We start from the raw sequence: 7,527 nt of genomic DNA on the forward strand, positions 1-7,527 counted from the left end.
AATAAATGCCCAGGCAATAGTCGACCATTAGCTACTCTTTATCAACTTTCTGGCTAAATACCCTGGAAGTGCCCATGATGCCTACATTTTACACCACACTGTCATCAATGAGCGGTTTGAAAATGGCCATTATGAGAATGGCCTACTCATTGGTAAGGAAAGTAGAATTACCAACAGTTTGCCTATTTTAAAAAGAGTGTCTGAAAATCCATCTGTGTGTATGTGTTTGGAGAGTGTGTAATGTGTACCTAGTGGTAGTATCTCACTCAAACATGTAGCCAATGATGAACCAATGTGTGATCACCTCACAGACTCAGAAATGGAAGGATGAACAAATCCACAGTTCTAGGTTTTGGAACTTGTCATACAGTGATCTGGCAGAGTCGCAAGTAGTGTATTTACATTGATAGCAAAAGACAAACCAAGGGCCCCACAATTGTTTTGAAGCTAACATTAAAGAAACAACCTAAAAAATGAGTTGAATGTGTGTGTGTGTGTGCAATGGTGTATCACGTGGAAAAATATGATACCAAAATGTTGTAGGCAAAATCTTCACAGGCAAAGTATCTGTTTCACACACAGCTGTATGCCTGTTGGCTGATGATTTTCTTAGGACCACAAATGTGAACGAACCATCTAATATCAATGACTGTCATGCACTGAAAGTGTTGGATCAAATAGTGTAAAAAATATTTACTCTAGGTTCATATGTTACACTAAGAGAGCAAAAAGCAGTTATACACCAACCATGACAACATTCAAAGTCATATTATTCACATTCATAATTAGGAACATTGACATTCTTCATCAATCAATGGAATAGATGAGTACATATGTCGCCTACATTTGCTGCATCTTATCTATCCCCTTCGCTGCCAGGCCTTGTCACTGCCCTGTGCTTAGCCCTTTTTTGGCTTTTGGGGTAGTTGGCGCTTAGGCCCCCATAACCTTTTTGTCTACATAACTTATCCATGCATAATTTGCATCCTTTTTTTCAAACATCCTGGGTATTATAAGGTACCAGGTTTGTGGATTCCCCTGCAGGGACCGAGAAATTAGTCAAAATACAACTACATTTGGGGGTTTTTGGGAAACAAGTGCTGCAGAAGAAAGCATCAGATGTTTCCCTGCAAATGGCTTCAGAAAAGGATTTGAGGTGCTAAAATCACCATCTCAGCTTTCAGTTTTGGCATTTTACTGGGACATAGCCCATTTCTCTTGATATTTTTGTGTTGCCAACCTCCAGTTAGTGGTAGAATTGGGTGTGAAACACATGGTGGATCCCGGAAAGCATATACGTTCTGAAAAGTAGACAAAATCCTGAATTCAGCAAGGGGTCATATGTGTAGATCTTTCAAGGTTTGCCCGAGCGCTTGGCAGGACGAGGGCTCCCACCCCTGGATCCACCAGAGCTCTAGCCTCACTCCCTACTTCTGAACCCAGTCAAGCAGGGAAAGCCTCATCAGGCCTGCGGGACCCCTGTCCTGTGCCCTTTATGACGCCGCAGGCTGGAAGAGGGAGCCACGGACCAGGGCACCAACTCCATGGGCCAGCAGGGGGTCCAGGGGCCTGTTCAGATCCTCTAAAACCAGCTATGTGGGGCAACATCCCCTTTATGACACCGCAGGCCAGAGAAGGGAACCCAGGGCTGCTGGCTCATTTACACTGCATAGCCCCATCCTCTAGTTCGGAAACCCTCACTGGGGCCGTGGTCAGGTGTATCCAACCAAGCAGCCCACATTCACCAAATAGGCCCAACTATGCCCGATCAATCAGAATCTGGGCTGGACCTTCCCAAGGCAGACCCCCTGTCCGTGACCATGGGGCCAATTTGCCCCAACCATACGCTGGGAAGCATGGAGGACCAGCACATGGAGCCCGGGCCCCTCTGGAGCACTGACAAAGGGCGCGACCACAGCCTCCATCTTCGCCGGAGAAGGGGGGAGAGGGCTTTCCAGACTGCTGCTTCCCCTTTTCTAGGCCCTGCTCATTCTTAGGCGAATGCTAAGCCTTGCGCAGGGCCTGCCGACGGTACCACATGGGTGGGGCAAGACAATGACAGTGGCTGCTATCCGAGATTGGAACCAGGTGTCTGCTGAGGACTTCTCAGAGCTCTCCCGGGCACGTGTTTCAGCTCGGCAGCCCGGCGGGGCTGGGCCTTCATGCAGGGCTGGTCTCTGCTCTTTACCCCAAACCCAATACAGGAGCAAGAAAGGTGCTGCTTTGAGTGGGTGCCTTTTACCTTCTTGGAGAGTGGGGAGCCACAGAGGATTCAGCCCAGGCCACATCCTCTCCCCTTGGGCCTGACTGGGAAGCCCATTTTCCTCGACTATTACAGAACCCTGGGGGATGGCCAAAATTTGGAGTTAGCCTCTTTGGCTGGCTTTCCAGCCATCTGATCGCACAGCATGGTGACCAGTTGGCCCAAAAAGACCCAGTGGCCAGATGGCCCCAGACGACACGACGCAAGACCCAGTCACACAGCAGTCCAATAATGACAGGAGTAGCCATGCAGTCTGAAGCTGGTGCTCAAGAGGCTCCTTCTTGGGGCTGCTTACCTCCCAGTGGCATGTGCAGGGGGGTCTGGCCATCTGGCCACCCTTTAAGGGAACCATGTGCACCTGGTGGTGCAGGGACAGGAGGGGAAGGCCCTCGTGCCAGTCAGCACATGGTGGAGGCAGCCTCCCACATGCCCACATTCCCCCCCTCTGTTTCACCCTGCTGTCCTGGCGCAGAGGGACCCACCCCCAGGTGTGGTGGCTTGGGTTCAACAGGCACCCACAGACAGAGACAAAAGCTTGGCTCAACTTGCAAAATCCTGACCATGAATTGGGTCACCTACAAAATATTTAGCACCGGGTGCCCTAAAAACATGCGGAGCACGAAAGATGATGTAGGCGGCCCCCTTCTGTCCATGCTCTATTCAAGGCTTTCCCTCTGAGAGTCAGCCTCCCTGATTCGAAGAGCATTATCAGGCACTCAGCTCGAGAGCCCCACTTCCCCCCACAGGCAAGGGAGCTCCCAAAGCAGCAGAAGCAGGCAGCCCCATCACCAGTGGACCGCACAAGTCTGCAAACCCTCATCCTGGTCTCATGAGACCAGGGCAACAAGGGTCGCTCCACCTGCACATCAGCTGTCTGCCACCGTGCTTGACCCCTGTGGTATCAGGAGTCCCTAGCTTGAGTAGCAGCCCTGAGCCATGCTGGCGAGCTGGTGGGTAGCCCACCCCCTACTGTGGTCGGAGGCACTGAAAGGGAAGAGTCAGGTGACATCCCATCCCACACACTCCTCACTGACTCACTTACAGGCCCGGCTCCTTTTCTTCCAGGCGGCCCTGCCGCTCGAGAAGGGCCACTCCTCAGTCGCCTGAAGCCTCGTCAGGCCGATATCGGGCATGGCAGGGCCTTCAGGGGTTGTCCAAGCCCAGTGGGGCACTGCCATTTGGTTTCCCCACCCCGGGGTCATGCTTGATGAGAGTCGGTTCTGTATTGGGTGGGCCTTCTACTGGGCACCTCCTAGGGGGGTAGGGGCCACCCACCACCTCCAGAGCCTCACACGTTCATCAGTCAGTTCCTCCCCAGTGGAGAAGCCCGCCCCACACCCAGTCCACACCCAAAAGCCCCAGCAGCAGCGGACCGCTCCACCGGCCAAGGCATGCGAGGGCAGGGCCAGGCCCTGTGCCTACAGTGTGAGTGTCGCTCCACTGTTAATGATCTTTCATCAGGTTCCCCATCAGAAACCTTATTATGACTTTCACCTTCCTCTAGATAGTCAAGTTTGATCGTTTTCTCTGCACTCTGACAGGGCCTTGCGGACCCTGGTGGGGCTGATCTGCGGTCCTCACTAAACCATCCAATCGTTAGTATTCCTGGGCAATGTGTACAAAGTATAAGGAACTAATCAATGAGAGCTTATGACCTGTTCATGGGAGATGATTGCAATCCCCAATCCCTATCACTAACGGGGTTCAGCAGGTTATCCGCACCTGTCGGCAGAGGGTAGACACATGCTGATCCATTCAGTGTAGCACACGTGCAACCCTGGACATCTCAGGGTATCACAGACCTATTTTTGCTCGATCTTGTGTGGCTGAATGCAACTTTTCCCTCTAAGAAGTCGGATGCCAACCGCTGGGGTTCGTGTAACTAGTTAGTATGGAGGAGTCTAGTTTGTTATTGGAATTAACCAGACAAATCGCTCTACCAACGAAAAATGGCAATGAACCCCCACCACAGAATCAAGAGAGAGTTATCAATATGTCATTCCTTTCCATGTCCAGGCCAGGTGAGGTTTCCCGTGTTGAGCCAAACTAACCCACAAGTTCCACTCCTGGTGGTGAACTTCCATCAATTCATTTAAGTTTCAGCTTTGAAACCATATTCCCTCGTAACCCAAAGACTTTGGTTTCCCTGAAGCTGCTCAGCGGGCCATGGGAATAACGCCACCGGATCTCTAGTCAGCATTGTTTATGGTCGGAACTACGATGGTATCTGATCGTCTTCGAACATCCAACTTTCATTCTTCTTTAATGAAAACATTCTTGGCTAGTGCGTTTGCTTTGGTTCATCTTGCGCGGGTCCAAGAATTTCACCTCTAGTGGTACAATACAAATGCCCCCGGCCTTAATCCTGTCGCCAGTTCTGAAAAAAAACAAAATAGAACAGGAGTACTATTCCATTATTCCGAGCTGAAGTATTCAGGCATCCGGCATGCTTTGAACACTGTCATTTCTTTAAAGTAAACACTCCAGACCCCCACGACACTCAGTCAAGAGCATCAAGGGGGCGCCGAGAGACGGACTGGGACAGGCAGTAGCTTGCCTCGCACTGGACCACCAACTCGATCCCAAGATCCAACTAAGACCTTTTAACTGCATTCACTTTAATATACACTATTGGAGATGGAATTACTGTGGCTGCTGGCACCAGATTTGCCCTCCAATGGATCCTCGTTAAAGAATTTAATGTGTGCTCATTCCTGTTACAGTGCCTTCAAAGAGTCCTGTATGGTTATTTTTCATCACTACCTCCCTGAGTTGGGAGTGGGTAATTTGTGTGCCTTCTGCCTGCCTTGGATGTGGTAGCCTTTTCTCAGGTTCCCTTTCTGGAATCGAACCCTGATTTTCCTGTTACCTGTGGTCTCCATGGTAGGCACAGAAAGTACCATTGAAAGTTGGTGGGGCAGACATCCGAATGTATCATCGCCGTCACAGGGATGTGCGATTGGCCGAAGGTTATCTAGAGTCACCAAAGGGACTGGCCGTGCCTGGATTTGTCTTTGTCTGATAAATTCATGCATCCCAGGACGTCAGCTCTCATTGGCATGTATTAGCTCTAGAATTACCACAGTTATCCATGTAACAGAGCGATCAAAGGAGTCATAATTGATTTAATGAGCCATTTGCAGTTTTACTCTACCGGCTGTGTGTACTTACAAGTGCATGGCTTTATCTTGGAGACAAGCATATGCTACTGGCAGGATCAACCAGGTAGCCGCACCTGCTGGACTGGGTTGTTGGGAGCAGTATGCCCATCCCCCAACCAACCTTCACACCCCTCCAAAGCCTGCTTGGGAAGCCCACCCGCCTGGGGGGCTTGCTGAGGGTAAAGGTGCTGTCGCACAGGCACCGGCAGGCCCATCCGTTTCTAAGAAAGGGAAAGCCAGGGGAAAGTCCAATCTGAAAGAGACACAGTGATCAGTGACACCCCACTGAACAGTCATTCCTAGTTGTTGCAGAAATGTGCTGGGCAGAGGAGGGTGACAGTGTGGCATGCAGGGGGCCAGACTGCCAGGTGACCCGCCTGGAAATCTTGATGCTGTTGAAAGATGGAAAGGTATTTTTGGTGGATAACTTCAGCATATCACCAGAACTTCCTACCTCCTTACTCAGTGGATTTGACAAAGGATATGACACAAGTACGTAAATATTGATATACGAGAATGTTTTTTGGTTTGTAATCTGCTGCATCAGTGATTCGGGGTGATTTCAAATATCTTGAGTAGATTGCGGAAAGAAGTTTTCTTTTAAGATGATTAACAGCAAGGATGGGATGAACACGCAAACATGGCAAGAGAGGTTTTAAAACCATGCAGGGCCAAAGTCTCACACAAATGATAAAAAATTCAAGTTTGGACAATTAGAAAATTCATATTTTGGACATTGCTTTACAGGCAAAGGTGTCAAGTCTGAACAAGATATAGGGCCATATGTATCATCATCACCACTTGCGATTTCTAAATAGAGAATTTTAAGGAATCGCTATTTAGAAATCGCTAAATAGTATGTATGAACAAAATCGGTATTTTTTAGCAATTTCCAATTATTCCTTATTTGCGAATTCAGGAGGCCCATAGAAATTACTGTGAAATAATTCTCAATTTGCGAATTCGCAATTTGCTAATCGCAATTTGAGAATTATTTCAAGGGTGCAGGGGTGTCTCAAGGACACCCTGCTGCACCCCTGTAAATGACATGTGTGTGCATATGGTGCACATACATGCCCAATGGACATGTATGTGCGTCATATGCCACCCTTACACAATTGTGCATATTTACAAGAAATCGCAAAAAATCGCAAATTACCACCAACTACAAGTTGGTGGTAATTTGCGATTTCTAAACCTGAAATCGCATTTTGAAAAAGCTTCATACATAGCATTTAAGGAATCGCAAAAGTGCGATTCCTTAAATGCTTAAGCAAAATAAGGAATCGCAATTTTTTGCGATTCCTTATTTTGCTAATGTTTCATACATTCCAAAATCGGTAAAAAGGCAGTTTGCGATTCGCTATGGCCGAAATTCTGTGAATTTCGGCCTTAACGAATCGCAAAAGGCTTGATACATATGGCCCATAGTGATTTCTATCTTGAATGTGTCTTAACCAAAAAAACACAAGGAGGAAATATTATCATCTTTAGGTATGATTACATTTGACTCTAACTTTATAGAGAATCGACAAGAAAAACAGAGGCAATGAGGACATTATTCAAGAAAAGCTGGATGAGGGAAGACATGATCCTAGGTAATTTGAAGTAGTGAAGAAACTAAATTATGCTGTTATGTTAATTTAATTTATATCGCGCATAGATACTCGAAAGTGTCCCAGCGCTAATCATAGGGAGCAACCATCAGAAATGTATGCAAAGAGATATGTTTTCAGAATCTTCTTGAAAAACAACGGATCCTGAATGTTCCAGAGGGCGTAAAGGAGAGCGTTTCTGGCAACAGCAGCTTTACGAGCTAGAGAGCTGCCTCCAAGCCTCTGACATTTAAAGCGAGGAACCTGAGCAAGGCGCCGGGACATGGAACACAAACAACGTGCTGGAGTGTAAAAGGTGTAAGATAACTGTTAACGAGGAGGGGGCTAAGGGAAGACCCCTGTGGGACTCCTGTAGTCACCACCTGGGAAGAGGAGGAGGACGGTGTAAGCCATACCTGCTGAGCCCGTCCTTCCAAGAAGAATCTGATCCAACCCCAAACAGCACCCGACAGCCCGATCTTGGTTAGGCGAGAGAGGAGGATGGAGT

General features: G+C 48.3%; 1 pseudogene; it reads right to left on the reverse strand.

Annotated features, from left to right (window-relative positions):
• Positions 1 to 3,707: 3,707 nt before the first annotated feature.
• On the reverse strand, positions 3,708 to 5,491 carry LOC147733471 (18S ribosomal RNA; annotated as a pseudogene).
• Between the last annotated feature and the right edge of the window lie 2,036 nt (positions 5,492 to 7,527).

This window comes from Lissotriton vulgaris, chromosome 2_1, assembly GCF_964263255.1.
Source record: "Lissotriton vulgaris chromosome 2_1, aLisVul1.2, whole genome shotgun sequence".
Taxonomy (NCBI): Eukaryota; Metazoa; Chordata; class Amphibia; order Caudata; family Salamandridae; genus Lissotriton; species Lissotriton vulgaris.